The 19,836-nt window shown below is 39.7% G+C and overlaps 1 protein-coding gene across 4 annotated transcripts in view; it reads left to right on the forward strand.

The window, feature by feature from the left end:
* The window catches only part of GPC5 (glypican 5), a 763,124-nt gene that overhangs the window by 73,669 nt on the left and 669,619 nt on the right, over positions 1–19,836 (forward strand). The window lies entirely within an intron of this gene.

Raw genomic sequence — 19,836 nt, forward strand, 5'->3', positions numbered from 1 at the left:
ATTTTATTACGAAGAGAACTGATGAAAAATGTCTTAGAATGAGAACAAGCTTGTTTTCTTTTTTGTTACTCAGACTGATCTGCAGTTATCTGTGGCAACCATCACTCGTCATAGTTGTCTCACAAAGCTGTAACAATAACATGTTTACAGTGCCAGTCCTTAAATTTATTGTACCTTGCCTAAAGCTAATGTAAGAGAGAGAAGCCGTGCTTATATTATGAAGACCTATGTAAAGAATTGTACTTCCTTGCAGACTTTCAGATGTATACTTTTCAAAGATTTGGATGATAATCTTGCTATATTTAGGAACGCTACTCAGTTTCTATTTTTTCAGTACGCAACATGTGATTACACAGTGTATGTTTTTTAAGTTAGAAAAAGTACACTTCAAAAGTCCATGATGATAAAAGGCTTTTAGTTTTCTGTATTGTAAAAAATAATGGGTCAGGCAGCAATACAAACACTGTTCTCTTAGAGTTTGGTACAAGCTCATGGTTTTACTTGTTGGGGGTTAAAAACCATAATATTTTTATATCACTTTCTTGCTGACCTCAGGCACAGTGAAGCTGAAGGATGTCAGGTTTTGTGAATAATTCCACTGGAAGACTCTAATATGAAGTTTGCTTAATCCTAGAAACTGAAAACATCTGCTTGAATTCTCTAGCATGTTTTTGTTTGTTTCTGTGTGTGTGTTCAACACCAAGGCAGCTTTCAAAGAATCAGCTGATTTAGCTCCCAGCAGTGGTTTTTGCTTTAGCCAATGGGAAGTTATTTCAAAAGGATTTAGATGGTTCAGGAATAATTGGTTTAATAAGAAAAAAACAAGTATTTTTCCGTTGCATTAACGTATAACTTCTTACATCAATTGTTTGTTATTAGGCAACTGTTACTCCTTGTTTCGTTCTATTTCCTGCTAACTTAATGGCAGCAATAGAAAAGAAAATAAAATGGATTATACCATAGTTGGCTTCTCAGTTACTACAATATCATAATTTTATTAATAATTTTACTGGTGCGCATTCTATAGTAATTTCATGATCATTTATTTCACAATAAGGAAGACTTCCACATTTCAGTTTCTCCTATCATTCCACAAATGAAAAGTACATAATTATATACGTTTTACAGAAAGTTAGTCTTGAAAATTGTTTTCAAAACTGGAAAAAGCCAAATTATAATAAAAATATGTTCTAGAATAAAATCTTGGAAATTCAACGTGCTGGTGAGGCAGAGAGAGATATTAGACAGAGATATTAATACAGATGATAAAGAGTGTAGGAGCAGCTTTTTAAACTGGGGAGAAATTTCTGCTTCCATTGTAGAAATACATTTTTCCTGTAACAGCTTTTTCAAACAAGAATCTCCAGAGGGAGATTCCTCTTTTCTGAATTTAGAGGTTAACTCTTTAAGGAGATCAACAGCATAGTATATTAATCAATTTCTAACCATATGAGACCACGAAGATCTATTTTCTGCATTTATTCCTGTTGGTAGTTTCAGGCTTCTGCACCATCCAAAATGAAGTGGTATTGCTGTTTATTTAAAAATCTTCATCTTTCCAGTCGTGTTTATCGGAAATTCTTAAATAGAGAACACTGAAGAGATAATTCCAAATATTTTCAGGATAATATTGAAACTTCTGTAGAGCTGGGAAGCCACAGTCAGTATTTGAACAGATGTGCTTGTCCAGGCCTTCTTTTTTGTGTGCATGTTAGTGCTTTCTTCCAATGGCAACTGGGTAGTGGCAGTGAGGATGACCATGGAGTGCACACCCAGATCTCATCACAATGTGCCCCTAGGACGCCGCCATGATGCAGTCCCTGGAGAGCTGGAGATGCTCTTGAGCTTACCTGCAATTTGCCCATAACGGTAGAGGCTGATATGACTGCTTTCCAAACAGCATCTTCTCTCTGTGGAGTCGCCCATGCACTACGAACATGTACATATTTGAAGAACAGTTTACTGAGTTCAGTAATTCACTATATTCTGTATTAGCATACATAGGTGTGTGTGTACGTGCACGTCTATACATTTTATGCTCCTCAGTAGATACTCTTCTACTGTTACAATACTTTGAAATGAAAAATCCTTTTTGCATCCAAGTTGAGATGTGTTTTCACTGTAGCGTCAGTTATACTGAATAATGAGTTCACTTCTGTGTCAATATTTCTGGAAATTTGTAAAGTTCTTCAGAAAATTATTCTCTCCCCTGTGGATGCCAAGCCTTGTGGCCTATTTGTGCAACCTATAAGAATCGTCTTGCTTTGTGGGAGGTAAAGAGCCTTTTCCAGTCATGAATGAATAAGATACATGCAGATATTTCTGCAGATATTTATATCCAGCTTTTGGTATTAATTGAACCTTCAATTTTTTTTATTATCCTTTAAAATCTAGTGCATTTTGTGAGCGAAAACAATGAAAAGGTTTTGTTTCAAACTAACTTCCTAGAACTGCTGTCAATGGGCTATGTACATACTGCTGCCTGCTGCTTATTACACAAGTAGCATGCATTGTTGTTTGTTGTCTGGGGTCACTGTAAGAGTAATGTTTGATGGGTGAGGCAGGCACTACAGTGTTTAGATTGACAGCAGTGGTTCTTTGTCATGTCGCTTGCTTTATCTTTCCTTTTGTGAAAAGTTAAGTATTTCATTAATATCTATAATGCACAAAATTATGGAAATTCAACTTTTGAAAAAAATAATAGGAAACAAGAACGTTTCTATAAGAGTGTGCATTTGTATCCGTAGTATATGTATGATGTCACTCCCTCATATATATTACTGTATTTTGGCAACCTTGTGTGGGCCTGTTGTCTGTTTCCATTGACCTGGAATGTCATAAGAGGAGCTCCAAACTTAACCAGGCCTGTTAATTTTGTTTGCTGTGTGCTGGGTTCACACTAGTTCATATAAGGAAATCAGGTGGCCACAAACCACACAAAAACAGAGTGAACCTTGCTTCCCTTTCAGAGCTGTTGTCAGATCTGTTTTCTACTCAGTGCTCTTCCGTTGTCTGTAAGCAACTGCTGTAAAAAACGGGTTGAAATGGAAAATACTCTGAAGGCAAATTCACTTTTGAAACTGACTTCCTGGGCAGGCAGTTGACCTTGGTGTAAAAGACCCTTCCCCTTAGTTGACTCACAAATGTTTTAAGTCTGTTATCTTACAGAAGACCACAAAGTGACAAGAACTATTGTTCAAGGAAAGTTAATTCTTATATGAAATTAGGTAAAATGACAGCAGAATGTAAAATACGAATAGTGTAATCAGTAAAACATTACCCATTTGAACATTTAGATAATTATGCTTTTCCTATCAAAACTAAATTATTGTAGTTCTCATCATACCAGCCCTTAGATTCTTCTACCATTTTAAGATATTTTTTGTTGTTGTTAGCATTGTTTTCACCCTATATTCATTAATGGTATTTCTTGATTGCTAGATGCACTGTATCCGTACATCTTTAATTTTGAATACCAGAAAACAAATATGTTAGACACATGTTATCTCACAAAAGCTTAGCAGTATCATGCGCAGGAGCTCATCAGTGACACAGCAAGGGATGTTGATCAGTTTTCTACTTCTCATGTACAATTTACTTTCTTATATAATATTCATTGTAATGATTCACAATAATTTTGATTGATTTTATTTAACCCTTCAGTGACAACAGTTATGAAATATCTTCATATCCCATTCCCTGATCCTGCAGTGGATGAGATCTACAGCGGGAAGACTCAAAACAGTCACGCAAAGCCTAAATTTTAGTTCCACACATGCAAATACTTTGTTTTTAGGTGTAAATGCTTAAAGTTTATTTAAATACACAGATTAATCCATTACACTACAGAAAGTTCTGAGATAACAGAATTTTGTGGTTTTTTATAACATTTTCTATTAGGAGTCTGAAATATAACATTCCCCAAGATTCACATTGATTCCAGCCCCCCTGAACATTGTTTATTTGGGACTTGGGCACCTGCAGTGTTCCTAAATCCCAGCCAGCAGTTCAGTCTGTCTCCTTTCTAACATTCTGTACCTTAACAAACTGATTAGGTGCTTTCAGATTTTGGCTGAAGATCACTTGTTAGCTCAAATTTAGTCTGCAACTGAAGAAGTGCCTATTCTAGGAAAGGAAAACACCTGCCTTCTTCCATAGTCTTCTACAGACAGCTGTAAGCAACCTCACACATGCAGGCCCTGGTCTTCATGGGGAACTTAAACCACCCCAGTATCTGGTGGAGGGACAACACACTAGAGCATAGGAAATCTAGGAGGTTCCTGAAGAGAATTGACGATGACTTCCTGACACAAGTGATAGAGTAGCAAATGAGGAGAGGTGCTCTACTGGACCCCATACTTACAAACAAGGAAGGGCTTGTTGGGTGTGTGAAGGCTAAAGGCAACCTTGGAGTTGGTGGAGTTCAGATCTTGAGAGGAGGGAGCAGGGCAAAAAGCAAGATCACAGGTCTGGAATTCAGGAGAGGAGACTTTGGCCTCTTCAGCGATCTTCTTGAAAGAGTCCCATAGGATTAGGCCTTGAAGGGCAGAGGGGCCAAGAAAGCTAGTTGATATTCAAGGACCACCTCCTCCAAGTTTAAGAATGGTCCCTCCCACTGGGCAGGAATTCAGGCAAAAATGCTAGGAGGTCTGCATGGATGAACAAGGAGCTCCTGGCAAAAGTCATATGTAAGAAGGAAGTATACAGAAGGTGGAAGCAGGGACATATGACCCAGAAGTAGTACAGAGTTGCTGTCCTGTCTTATGGAGATGGAGTTAGGAAAACCAAAGCCCATGAGAAGTTGAATCTGTGGAAAGATGTCAAAGGCAATAATAAATTAATCTATGAGCACATAAACAGCAAAATGACGACTAATGAAAACATGTGCCTGTTGCTGAATGGGCAGCAGTCCTGATGACACAGGACACATAATATGCTGGGGTATTCAATTCCTTCTTTTTCTCAGTCTTTACTAATACAACCAGCCTTCAGAAATCTGAGGACCCAGAGACCGGGGGAAAAGCCTGGAGCTAGGAAGACTTACCCTTGGTGGAAGAGCATATCAGATTAGAGAATACTTAAACAAATTGGACATACATAACTCCATGGGCCCTGATGGGAGGCATCCAGGAGTGCTGAAGGAGATGACTGTAATTTTGAGGACAATCTTGGTTATCTGAATGATCATGGAGATTGAGGGAGGTGCTTAAGGAAAAGACAAAAGCAAATAACACTCCTAGCCTCAAAAAGGGCAAGAAGGAGGATAAAGAGATCTGCAGGCTAATCAGTGTCACTTCCATCTCTGGGAAGGTGATGGAACAAGTAGTCCTGGAACCCATTTCCAGGCACATTAAGAACAAGAAGGGAGTAGTCAGCATGGATTCACCAAGGAGAAGTTATGCTTGACCAAGGAGATAACCCTCTATGATGAAATGGCTGGCTCGTTAGATGAGGGGAGAGCAGTGGGTATTGCCTACTTGGATGTCAGTTAGTCCTTTGAGAAGCTGACAAAGTATGGGCTGGATGAGCAGACAATGGGGTGGTTTGAAAACTGATTGAACATCCAGGTCCAGAGAGTGGGGATCAGTGGCATGAGGTCTAGTTGGAGGCCAGCCAGTAACTAGCAGTGTACCCCAGGGGTCAATACTGGGTCCAGTCCTGCTCAACATCTTCATTAATGATCTGGGTGATGGTGCAGAGTTTACCCTGATCAATTTTGCTGATGACACAAAACTGGGAGGAGTGGCTGATACACCAGAGGGTTTTGCTTCTATCCAGAGGGACCTGGACAGGCTGTAGAAATGGGCTGATGGGAACCTCACAAAGTTCAACAGAGACAAATGCCAAGTGCTGCACCTGAGGAAGAGTTACTCCATGCACCAGGATGTTCTGGGGGCCGAGCAGCTGGGAATCAGCTTTGCAGAAAAGGGTGTGGGGGTCCTGGTGGAGACCAAGTTGACCATGAGCCAGGAATGAGCCCTTGTGGCAAAGAGCACCAGCATCCTCCTGGGCTGCATTAGGAGGAGTGTTGCTAGCAGACTGAGGGAGGTGATCCTTCCCTCCACTCTGCACAGGTGAGACCACTCCCGGAGTACTGCATCCAGTTTTGGGCCTCTCAGTACAAGAGAGACATGGACATGCTGGAGAGACTCCAGTAGAAGGCCACAAGGATGATTAAGGGACTGAAGCCTCTTTCATGTGAGAAAAGGCTGAGAGAGCTGCAACTGTTCAGCCCAGAGAAGAGAAGGCTCAGGGGGATCTTATCAACGTCTATAAATACCTGAAAGGAAGGTAAAGAAGAGGGAGCCAAGCTCTTTTCAGTGGGGCTCTTTTCAGTAACAGGACAAGAGACAGGGGACACAAACAGAAACACGGGACGCTCCAACTGTAAAATTATGGAGCAGAAGAGATGCTTTACACTGCAAAAAGGTTATCATGAGGGAAATGTTATTGTTGGTATGCAAAAGATATCTATACCCTTCTTTCCCTAACCTCCTATAATGGGGGTTGTGTTTCCTTATAGCCTTAGCAGGTCAAGTATCACCTCGTGATATCTTGGCAGCAAATGCAGGGAGGGAATTCAGAAGAAAAGGAGAGGGTCAGCAGTGGCACTTCTGCACTGCAGGTAGGAATCTTCAGTTTCCCAGAGAGACCACAGACAAGGGACGAACGTGCACAATATTGTGTTCATCTGGGAAACTGTATTCCCACAAAATAAAATACTACTGGGGTAGCGGTTCTCAATTTTAGTAGGAAGTTCTGTAGAATGAATGCTGAGGAATCTCATATCACAGGGTGTAATATGTCTGTTTTGGGAATTTCTGCTTAATGTATTGCAGAAGGAGAAGGTGGACATTTGAAATGCTGTGAAAAACAGTAAGTTGTGTCCCAGTTAAAAAGTACAAGAACTTTGGAATTTCCATGTATTGTTCACTTAGCTCTTTTAATAACATCTGGATTATGTTTTTCATGAAGATTTCTATTTCATGTGACAGCTAATCATCTTAGCAAGAGGCAAAATAGTACATTTAATTTCTGATTTAATGAGGTAAATGGAGAGGAGCTACATTTGTTGCTAGTTTGGGAGCAGTTGTGTGACTCTTTTTAGGCATTTCTTTATATTGAATAATAGTAACAAAAAAACCCCAAACCTCAGAAGAGGCCACCAATGATACTGTGGATTTGTGGTATACTTTGGGATCTTTTTAGGCTCTGTCCTGCAGATGTCTGAAAGGGGAGAGGCTCTTGGTGTGAGCTGAGAGCTGCACACTTGGAGCCTCTCCGGGTAGAACTCTGCAGAGTCTGGCAGCTGAAACCCTTGGAAGCATTATCTGTCTCAATTACGACAGCTAAACAACCAAAGATAATAATGGAGTACATGTAATCTTATATGACTTTGGAAATGTTTAGAAGACCTTGTAATATAAAAATGACATAGTACTTTGGGTTTTCAAAGATTATGGCATGGCACACCAAGCATTTAACCATGTGCTTAAATCCATTCCGAGGCAGCAATATACGTAAGCCTGTATTTAAATGCTCGGTTGAGTTGGAACCTTAATATTGCCAACTCAATGACCTTAGCAGACTAATGTAAGAGTTAATGCAAGCAAGACAGGTAGTAAAGCTAATGCACCTGAACAGTGTTACAGGAAGTTTCCAGGTGAGCAGCATGTGATTCTGCTCTCTGTAATCACTGCAAACATGGTTAATGAGTCCTCTTTGTCTGGGGTCTCTCAAATGTTTTTTAAGTGAAATTGTTCAAGAAAACAAAGTAAGCAGAATAAATTTTTAACTATTGTCAGTCAAATGGAAGGGTTTTTACACCAGCTGAAGTCAACTTGGCAGTACTTAAAGGGCAGCTACAAAGAGGACAGAGGCTCTCTTTTCACAAAGAGCCACATGGAGAAGACAATGGGCAACGCCTCCAAGTTGCACTGGGCAAGGCTTCATCTTGATGTAAGAATTTTTTTTACAGTGAGAACAATCAGTCACTGTAACAGCCTCCTCAGGGACATGGTGGAGTCCCTATCACTGGAGGTTTTCAAGATGTAATTGGACAGGGTGCTAAATAACCTTATCTAGGCTCCCTTTCACACAAAAGGTTGAACCAGATGGTTTTTCAAGATCCCTTCCAACCTGGGCTGTTCTAAAATGGTGTGTCTTATTCAATTCTTCTTTGTTTTTTGTTGTTTTATTTGACATTATCCAAGTTACCATCTTAAGCACAGTGAACCAAATTAAAAATAACTGTATTATCAAACAAGACATGACATCTCAAATATATATGGCTTCTTTCAGGATTTTCAGGATGATAAATGGTAGAGCTTCAGAGATATGTTTCCTGAGGCTGAAATGAGGAAAAGAACTTCCCCTTTTCCTTTTCTAAAACATTGGATATTTGAGGGAACTGAAAATAACATCATTAAAGATTGTAAAGGAAAACCTTTGTTTTATGTTTGCAGATTTTAATTTTTAATTCTAAGATGAAGTTGTCCTTTCATATTTAGCTTATGGCAGTATACCATGCATAACACGAACTTTCACATCCCTTACACAAGGTGAAACAGATGGTGATGTTTTAAAAATATATTGTTAGATGCTATTTTGCATGATTTTGCTTTTGGTATTTTTGAAATATGTGGAGATTTAGATGCTGATCATCATGTATATTTACCTGAATTAGAAACATTAATTTACATGTATGTATGATTTGATATATTTCATTTATGCTAGAAAGACAGATCTGTATTTTCCCACCCTCTCCCAGCAAACCATAAGCAGGTAAAATATACTTTGTGTATGTTGTAAATTTTAACCTAAATGGCTTTTTTTTTACTAAATTCTTCTTTAGCTTTTTGAAGACTGATCATTGACATAATGTACAATAAATTTAAACTAGAAATGAGAACTGCAAAATTCAAAATTTTACACTGTTGCCAAAAAAAGAGAAAGAACTTTCTAGATAAAGACTGCTGTTAACTAGCTTTCATTCCAGCCTGAATGTAAAAAATTACTGTGTTGATAATTTGAAAAATATTTCTATGTCAAGCAGTCAGAAAATAGGTCAGGAAGCCAGAGGCAGACAGCAGGTTCTATCTGTGGAATGCTTGGGCATTTTACACAAATCTTTGAATAGAAAGTAAACCACAGTTTTAGTTCTCTCCCTTTCAGCTTGTTCCATTGTGACAAAGCCAAAGTCAGGTTCCCTTTTTCTTGCTCTCCTTGGCGCAGTGATCATTGCATTTCTGCCTGTGTCTCCAATGTCAAAAGGAAGATTGAAGAACCATCTGAACCAGTTTAAAGTGTGTTAGGGCTGCTAGGGGTTGTTAGGTTTGCAGGTTCAACTGGCAGTGAAGCTGAGCACGTGTCCCAGGGACACGTGCATGTGGGGACACACACACGCACACACACACAGAGAGGACACCGACACGGCTGGTCACACAGACGCCCACAGAAGGTGACTAGTGCAGCACACACATGACACTCTCCAGATTCACAAGCATACATACATTCACTGATCCCCCGAGTACTGGCGTGGCCCCTCTGCCTGCCCGGCACCCCCGCCTGGATCCTGGCACCTCTTACCTGCCCCACAGGTCACCGGCTCGCCGGCTGGTCCAGCCGGGTGCTCGCTACAAACACGCAGCACTCACACACGTGTCCCACAGGCACCCCACGCTTGCAGGTCCCCCCCAAGTACCAGCATAGACCCTCCACCTGTCTGATGCCCCTGCTCGGACCTGAGGCCTCTCCACACTCACCGTTGAGCCAAGTTTGAAGTTTGCCAGTGAACACACATGTGTACCCCATGCACACCTGGTTTGGGGAGATACAGACAGTCGCCCTCAGCAGCCAGCACCAGGCACATGGGCTGTGACCTGTGATCCCGCTCCAGCCACCAGAGCTGAGCCCCTCACTCACCTCGGTCCCCCCAGAAGCTGATTTTTGGGACACACACTGTTCGTACCCCAGTGGCTGGAGGATAAAACTCCCAGTGGTTCCTTTAGCTGATGCTGAGACCCCACAGGCTCCAGTAGCTGACACCATGGGCCAGCGGTGCCCACAGCCCCGGTCTGACTCCGGTAGCTGCCCCCAGATTTCACTTGCACACACTGAGGTCTCACCAGCAGCTGGCAGTGAGTTCTTGCAGCACACACACATGAACAGGATAGAGAGTGAGATTACACAGAGGTAAGAAAAGATTTAATAAGAAGACGGGACAGACTGTGATGATCAGGCCCAGGGCTCAGCCAGACAAGTGTACTGACCAGCTCCAATTAATATTTAACTGGCCCCTTTTACACCCCTTTCTGCCTCCCTGCATTTCTGTTTGTCCCTGCTCCCCCTTCCCCTCAGCATTGCCTCATCAGCTGGCGCAGTCCAGCCGACCCCCTCCAACATGCAGGACCCCCAGGGTTGCATCATCATGCGTTGCAAAGTCCTGGTTTGCCTGCAGTTTCTTGACAGCCCATCAATTGGTGTGACTGACCAGGCTTGTTTCTGGTTCTTGTTTGTTAACGCTAATTGGTCAGGTTTTATGTCTCTGTGTGTTTTGTCTCCCTCCCTTTCCTTAACCTCCCAACTGAAAAAAATAAACATTCTCACACCGCACATATCTGTATCAGTTAATGCCACTGACCAGGTTTGTTCTTCTCGTGACCTCTCTTATCATGTGTTGGTCAGATCTTTGCAGCTTCTTTGACAAGATACTCTCAAAGGAGCAGACACCCTCCTTCCAGGTACCCTGACAAGGGCATCCACTTGAGATGAAGAATTTGTGTTCAAACTTTATCAACCTGAAGATCTAGATTGCTTTCTTGTTGTCTTACTTTCTAGGAAAATGGTCCCAAAACTTGGTAGCTAAGCAAAGTTATGTCTAACTTGCATCACTTTGCAGGAGATATAGGTAGTTACAGTGAAGACTGTGAATAACAGGGGTTCTTACATGCATTTAGGTGGGAGGAGGATGTCATTTGATTTGACATTAGATTATTTCACAGTGTAAGAGGGAAAATGCCAACTTGTGTTCTTGGTTCAGGACTTCAGGACACTTCTGACCTAGGATATGCAAATATCAAACAATTGCTATCCAGAAAACTGTGAGGAGAACTGAGGAAGACTGTAAAGGAGTGTCTGAACCTGTAAGATTAGGCAGTACTGGAAAACAAATAGAAGGGCTCATGACAAAATAGCTATTGGATCACATCGAAGTGCATATTTATCTCAGACTCACGTGTTTCTGGTGCTGTGCAGACATGTGTAAGAAAAGTCTCAATCGTAAAAAGTTCACAGCGTAAGTAAATGAAAGAGAAGCAGGCTCTTATTGTTGCCTTGAAGTCCCACAGGTCATCAGTGGCAGATTAAAGAACAAAGCTAGTCTTTTGCTGAATTTTGATCTAGTATCCATTACTTACATTTCATTACATATACGGTATTATTGTTATTCTGTTCTATACCTCATATTCTTAATGAATGATGCAATAAAGTATGAAATTCAGTAGAGGTTCCCCCTAGTGATATTGAGTCATTTACTTATTTTGAAATGTTATTACATGCATATTAAAAAGTGATGTTTTAATAGCAGTGTAGTTCAGTGTTTTGCATGTCTTTGTGGTAGGATTTTTACTAATCTTTCCTGTGGAAGCTTGGATTATACCTGTCATGATCAGCAAAGACATTCTTGTAATATTGCGGAATCCCTAAGCGTTTCTTTGCATCTTTTGAACTACATCGGGCTGTTTTTTTTAGTTCTTTTGTTCTTGAGATTTTCTATTGAGCATGGAATTCCTTGAGTAAGCAGAGACTTTTGTCTAATACCCGGGGGTAGTAGGAAAATTCACATCATTGTGATTAACTGTGAGAATTTCCAGTTATAGTTTGTGACTATGTCATTGGAAAAAAAGTCTTGCTTTGAAAATGTTGATGTTAGTAACTTGTAAAGAGCAAGCTTATTATCAAATTTTCCTGTACATCCCAATAGAGCATGCATCAGTGTTTCACTGCAGGGGTACCGGTAGGGCTGCCCAGCCCTGTCTCCTGCAAGACAGCAGACGTTCACCCTCTGAAACTGCAAAGATGTGGAAATACAGAATATTTGTGGTTAATGCAAAAGTATAGATAACAAAAGATTCTTAAACCAGGTATAAATAGCTAGACCATAAGCTAGACTGTAGCATAGCTGGGTGATCTAGGCTGTGGTAGGCTATTTACATTTGACAAACAAGTGGAATATGCTGTGACTATGAAAATAATTAGCTGTTAGCTTGTTTGGGGTTTTATTTTTAATACGTAAGAGAATTGCTGAAGGTAAAATTTTATGGAATTTGGATTATAGATTATGATGGAGGAATAGGATCAGTTTTCAGTTGCTGGTAACATTTTGGGTGTTTATGTTAAAAAATATTATCCCTCTTTTGCTGTTAACTTGTCATCCACCATGAAATACTGGTGAGCTAGTATTGGAATTGACATTAAAGTGTATATGTGAATGAGTTCCAAAAAATACTCAAAGTGATATATAATGTCCAGACTGACCTAGAGGGTCAAAATTACACTGAGCCCTATACCCTGTCTGTGTTCCTATGTGCTTGGGAAAAGAATATGAGAAACGAAATTATTTGGAGGTCCTTCCCATACTGTAGCCTTACACCACCTGGCAAATGAGCCAAAGGCAGCATCCAGAGGTTTCCACTGGTGGATGTATTCTCCCTGATTTGTCTAACTACGTTTGGAACTCATTTTTACTTTTGGTCTTCACAGCATCCTGTAAGAATGAGATCTATGTACTGCATGAAAAGCATTTGTTCCTGTTCATTTAATTATGCTCCATGGGACACCTCAAGAGAGAGTATACCCTCGTGTCTGTGTTAGAAATTATGAAGACTAGTTTTCTGTTCATCTTCCTAATGGTTTTATACATCTTTGTTCATTCCCATCTTCCTCTCATTTCTCTTCTCCAGACTGAAGCGTTCTGGTCTGTTTAATCACTGTGGAGGAGCTTAGTCCATACTTACTCATTATTGCCCTCCTCTCTACCTTTTTCAGGCCTACCGTTTTCTTCTGGACATGTGATGATTGGGGCTGTGTATGGTATTCATTATTTGTAATATTTCATGCCTAATCATTTATGCTGTGAAAGATGGTATTAGTTGTTTTCTTTTTTGTCTCTTTCACAGTAATTCTGAATATCCCATGTTTGACAGTTGCCAAGAAACTAGTTGACCCCTGGCAAATGACTCACAATGATTTTGAGATTTCTTTCCTGAGGGGTAATAGCTAATTTAAAGTCCATCATTGTGTTAGATTTCCCTGTGTGCATGCATTTGCCACTTGGATAAATGCCATTAAGATTTTGGGATCATTCTGAAACTCTTTGTATCAGTCATGGTTTTGTTTTTTGAGTGAGGTCCAGGGACCTGGACTATGCCATGGCATTTATCTGTAGGGGCTGCAGCTACAAACATTTGTAAGTTCATTGAGCTCAGACGTGTTGCTTAGTCCTGCCAGTCTGGCAGGGGCACACCCTGCAGGAAGGGCAAGCCCTCTGCTGTAACGGGGCTGGAAGGAGGGGTGGAAAGAGCATTAGCTTGGAGTCATGGGAGTAAACTAGCCTGAATCAAACCCTGAGTGATGAAGATCATTAGAATAACTTTACTCTGAGGAGGTTTTATTTGTCTTGCTTTTCTAGAAAGAAAGAATGATTCTGGAAAAGCAGTATCAACATCTTGTTTCATGAGGGAAAAGTGTAAGAGCATGGCTAATTTATGCTGTACAGGTGTACTAGTAATTAAGATTCTTACCTATATATGTACTGTCATCTCCCATTTACGTTGATAATTTCATCTTTTCTTTTGTACCTCTCCAGAAATCTCTCGGCCATAGTTCATTCTTTGTGCGTTTCTTTATTATGGGTCTTTTCTACCTTTTCCTCTCATCGTCATACCTGTTTGAAACCTGTCCAAATGCCGTCTTTTATGCATCCTTTCAGTGTCAATCGTATCTGCCACACAGCTATATTATACTGTTTTTGTAGCTCCTTATGACAGCAGCCTGCTTATTGGTTAGAAATGTTACGTTTTGTGTTCTTCTTCTCATGTAGGACATTAAGTTGTTTCTGTTAGTGATTCTTCCTGTATCTTCCTACCAAAATTACCTCGTGCCTTTGAAGAAAATTTTAAACAAAGTGCGTGAAATAGAAGATAAATCTCATAACGGAAATGAGACATCAGTGCCATCAAAAATATGTCCTTAATGCTTGCACAGTAAAAGACAAAACATGGCTGTGAAGCCCCACCAAGAGGGTACAGGATACAGTGAATCTTCTCGTCTCCTCATGCCTGTGCAAAGGCACTGCAGCTCCAGGGCATTGCTGGCTCTGGGGCTGAATCTGTCCCAGGAGAAAAACCTAGCACAGCAATTCGGTACACCAAGAAGTATCAGTGAATATTGGTATGTATTTAGGTAGATCTTATCTCTCACAGAGATTTCATAGGTTAAACTTCCCACAAAGTCTAAGTATATTACCATTCCAAAATCTGTGTAAGAATGATGCTAAGAATATTAAATAGGTTGGACTAGATGATCTCAGAGGTCCCTTCCAACCTGTGATTCTGTGACTGTGACTGTGACAAAGCTAGATTTTAAAAAGAACAAAGGGCTGGGTAATTCGGGCCTATAGACAAAAACATCAAAGAAATGTACAGTTCATTCTTATCCTATACAAGGCAGTAAGCAGAGGAATCAAATCTCTAAAATGTTTAAAAGGAATGTATTGTAGTGATAAAGTCAGCCCTAGAGTTAAGTAAATCAGTTAAATGCAGCAGAAAAAAGATGCAAAATCAGCTAACCTATTACTTATTGACAGTACTTGTTTCATTTTAAAGATTAATGCATTGGCAAGGGTGATGAATCTAAGCAGGAAGTATTCCTACTTACCTCAAAACACAGACTATAGTTAGCACTGATGATAACATTCATCTAAACTCCAGTATATTTTTGCTGATTCTTAGATGACACATAAGCTCTATGAGCAAACACAAAACTTTCTCATCGCTTTTCATTGTTGATTTTGTAATTGTAACTATAGGTAGGATGAAAATGCTGCAAAAAATATTTTGTTTCTTACCTTTTAAAGAAAACTTGACACATGCAAACTCAATGTACACCCACGGGTGCTGTGGGATCATTGGTACTATGTGATGGCCTCATCTGGTCCTGACATACTGATGTGGATTTAGGATAGATGTTGCTCTTTGCTATTTTTTTTAAGTGTCAGTTCTTAGAAGAGAGTAACAATGAAATGCTGGGCTCATTGAAGTCAACTTTCTAGTCTAAATGTAAGGCCAGGATTTTGTGCAACACTGGAAAGTCTTTCCCTTCCCCTTTAAATTATTTAGGCTCTATCTATGAATTAGAAGGCAGCTTGTGTTTTCTACAATGACATTATGATATTCATGGTTATAGAAATCAGAATTGTTATTTCTGGTAAGATTATGGTTTAGCAGAACCATTACTTTTGAAGCTATATGTGAAACTTTTGTATACCTATTTCCGCACATAAACTCTCATGTTCTTTTTTGCCATTTTCTGTTCAAGCTTTACAAGGCAGTATATGTAAATGCTTTATAGAAGGTGGGTGCAATTATCAGAGCACAGTGAGGGCCACTTCCTCTCACTGCACTTACAGTTCAATGCTGCAAGTTTTTTTTCCAAAGAGAAAATAGTGATTTTATTGTCTTGCAAGCTTCTGCAAGTATCTCTTAAAAATGGAAGGGGGAAAAAAATCTCATCTTGCATGAAGAGGTGGGCTCTGTGCCCAAAATATTCCAGAGGTAAGAATACACTTCAAAGAACAGCTATTGTATAAACTAGATCCTAACTTCTGGAATCAGCATACATTTAAACCTGCAGAGTTGAAATCTGCATTAATTTCATGTTGCTTTTCATCACTTACATACTTTATTGTACCTGTAGATTTTTTAAAATCACTATGATTTAACATTTTATTTGTTAAAAGATGCTGCTTATTTATTTATAGCTTGCTTGAAAAATGGATCCATAGTTGGAGCAGAAAAGAAACTCCAGTAACTGGAAGTTGATCAAAACTGAACAACAAAACTGCAAGTTTGTTGATTTAGTGTCACGTCTCAGCCCATCTTATTTTTTTTATAATTCTACTCCCCCAGAATTACCTTATTGCATATAGGCCTTTTGACCATCTGTATCTGCTGCTTTCAGCTGCCCAGGCTGTAGCTATTTCAGCAGGTAACTTGCTGGGTGACCAGCAAGTGACTAACGGCAGGAGGTGATGAACATGTAGAGCAAGAAAGCCATTACTGCATATGCAGTCTTTTACCCTTTTATATGATGTGTAAACATGAGACTGTGCAAAAAGAAAGCAAGTGACATTTGCTTTACTCCACTTGTTTCTTGGGGTACCTTTGAATGGACACAGGGTCCTTTAAAATTCAGGGAAAAGGTAAGAAGAGCAAAACATGAGAGCAGGTCAGTGTCAACCAGAGCACTTACAGTCAATAAAATTTTTACAAGAATATCTAGGGAAAATGAAGGACTTTAGAGAACGTAAGCTTATTAATAAATGAGGAGGTAGATTAAATGAATGATTAATGACTCTAAGTAGCCAACTGCCTAAGTGATCTTAAAATAAAATCAATCTTGGGAAAAAAAAGAAAAACAGGAAAGTCATGAGCAAGCAGGAGCTGGTTGGCACACTGGGATCTACCCCAAGTCTCAGGCAAGACACAAGTTGTACAATCCTGGGTGAAAACCAGGTACTGTATCAGGAGGCTGAGATCCACAGTGTGGCCTTGGCTTATGTTTTGTTCTCAAATCACGCTCACGCAGTTTGTCTGCCAGCGCGCACTGTTTCAGCTACACTGATTTGCCCACTGTGCCGCAAGGAGTGACAGCTGATGAGGAATTGCTGCCTCCGCGGTGACCGACTGTTCGATACCTGGGTTTGGTTGATCAGGAGAACTCCTTACACTGCTTTTCTCTCTTACAGCCTGCATTATGGTCTGGCCCTTAGCAAATAAGAGGGATAAAGGCAGTTGGACTTAAACCAAGTCAGACAAAAAGAAATTTGGAAATTGTATAAATATGAATGGACCCTGTGGATTTAAACACGGTTTATTACAACTGTAGTTTATTCTAAAAGAATTAAAAACTGTGAAGGCACCAGAGGATTAAGACAGAAAGCTAAGGTGGCAATGACTGTCAAAAAGGGAGGAGGGCAGGAGGGAAAGGATCCTCATAAATCCTGTTCTGCCAGTCTAATTTAAATCTTTAAGGGTGAGAAGAATACCCTTAGAAACAAAGAGTAAATTAAAGAGTAAATTAAAGAATACTGGGCAGCTAGTTTAGAAAAAAACCCATGTGCGCTAAGTAAAGTGATATTTTAAGTAATGAATCACAGTCCCAGAATGTTATTACTATCAGTGATTAAAACAGAAAAGAATGAAAGAGGGATAAATGTAATGTACGTAGAGTCCTTTTCCCTGTCGGATGGCAATTTGTGCTATTGGTAATTGTCTTCAGAGCCCTAAGCTGTCTGTAGCGAAATAACCAGAAGGCATCTCTCACCGTGTTCACTCAAAGCAGTTCATTTTAATGCAAGTTGGTTTTGCATTCATCCATATATATACACTTCTAAGATATCTATCTATAGGTTATCCCTGTATATTTGCAGTATTTATATATTTGCAGTATTTATATATTTTTCCCTCTGCAGGTGCATGTACATGTATTCATGGGGTTTTTTCCCTCAAAATATTTCTTAGGCTGTGCAGTTGGAATGGGACAGTCAGACTAATAATGTTAATAAGAGTTAATAAATAACCTATTCATCTGGTAAGGAGGAACACAGGGTAAGACAAATGGGTCTATTTTAAATCAACTTTTATTAGACATACTACATAATATTTACGATTAGAGTATGTGAGGACATAAACAATGCAATGAGACTGAGAGAGGCTATTTTGGAAAGAAAAAGAGGAAGAAAAACCCCAAACATATCAAACACAGCCAAGAGTGAGAAATCTGGAAAGCTGAACAGTTTTCTTGGAATTGGCCTAGGAACTGTGCCTCTCCTTCAACATTAAGTTCTCTACAGTTACATCATATGGTTTGGTGATTTAAAACGCTTAAACCTACATTTCTTTCTCTAATATTTTCATTTATCTTGAATGAAATGGAAACCACTTTTCTAGCAAATAATGCTGAAGGATGTGTCTTTGCAGATTTCATTAATATTGAGGAATATTTCTAGGAATGGTAGATATCCAGGAAATTGAAGTATCAATCTGAGTTTTCCAGAAATGCTTACAGTGCCAGGTTTTACAGGAATACACTGCTAGTTTTCTAATTAAGGCAGCCAAGCATATGACACACTAGGGAAACCACGAGCTGCAGTAACTAGCCAGTCACTTAAGGGTCAGTCCTACAGTATGACTAACAGGGTTTGTCTTTCTGTTTCATCTTTGAACAGCAAAGGCGAAAGTAGAAATTGTACCTATCGTCAAGCCTGTGGTTGTTGCCTCTTTAACAGATTCCACTTACTCCCTTCTTTGCTTTCTGTGGGAAGTGCTTTGATGACCAGCAGCAGTGCATATGCTGATGAAGCTAACAACATTACAGGCTTAACCTCACTTCAAAGTACAGCATGATATACTTGCTGCAGATGCTATTATACATATGTATCAAATGACTGAAAAGCCTTCAGGCACTTGGGTCTTGTTACCTTTCTTGATTACTATCAGTTTGCTGCATCTATAGTTCCTTCTGAATTTTACTTGTGGGCTTAGGGTCATTACCTTAAGATAATACGCATACACAGTAATTTAAAAATCAAAATAGACAGCAAGCATCAGAAAATAAAATTAACAGCCTTCGTGTTTAATATACTTAAAATACTTTTTTTTAATTAAGAACTGGTGTAATTAGATAATTAGCTATTAAAAAAACACAGTGAATTAACTTGAAAAGGAATGTATCAATTGGTTTCTGTACTGAAATTTGCTTGTAAACAGTTATTTTTTCTGTAGATAAAAATAAATACATAAAACTCAGTGGTCCCTGAAAACAAGCATCCTGTGATACCAGGTTGAGGAACAGTTTATGCAGATATTCTGCAAACAGCAGTCTGGGCACTGAGTGGTAGTATTATGGACATAAATGCTAGTGGGTTAAAACTTTTCCCAGGACTATTGTATTACGTTGTTTTACAGAGTGTCTTGTAGGAAAAAATGTATATAACTGAGATCAACTATTGTATTACAATTCTCAAAAAGAAGAAGAAGAACTCCCTAATACTATGAGACTGACTCAAAACACCTGTGATAAAACTGAGAACAGCAATTTGTCTGACTTTTTGCTATGTTGTTGGGTCACAACTATCAGGCTTTATAGGCAAACTGAGATACTGTGGTGGGTTGACCTTGGCTGGATGCCAGCTGCCCACCAAGCCGCTCTATCACTCCCCTCCTCAGCTGGACAGGGGAGAGAAAAATGAACCAAAGGCTTGTGGGTCAAGATAAGGACAGGGAGAGATCACTCAGCAATTACCATCATGACCAAAATAGACTCAACCTTGGGAAAATTAATTCAATTTGTTACCAGTCAAATCGAAGTAGAATAATGAGAAGATAAAATCTAAACCTTGAAACACCTTCCCCCCGCCCGTCACTTCTTCCCAGGCTCAACTTCACTCCTGAGTTCTCTACCTGTCCCCTCACAACCAGCGCAGGCGGATGGGGAACTGGGGTTGTGGTCAGCTGATCATGCATTGTTTCTGCTGCTCCTTCCATTTCACAGGGA

Source organism: Phalacrocorax aristotelis, chromosome 1, assembly GCF_949628215.1.
Source record: "Phalacrocorax aristotelis chromosome 1, bGulAri2.1, whole genome shotgun sequence".
Taxonomy (NCBI): domain Eukaryota; kingdom Metazoa; phylum Chordata; class Aves; order Suliformes; family Phalacrocoracidae; genus Phalacrocorax; species Phalacrocorax aristotelis.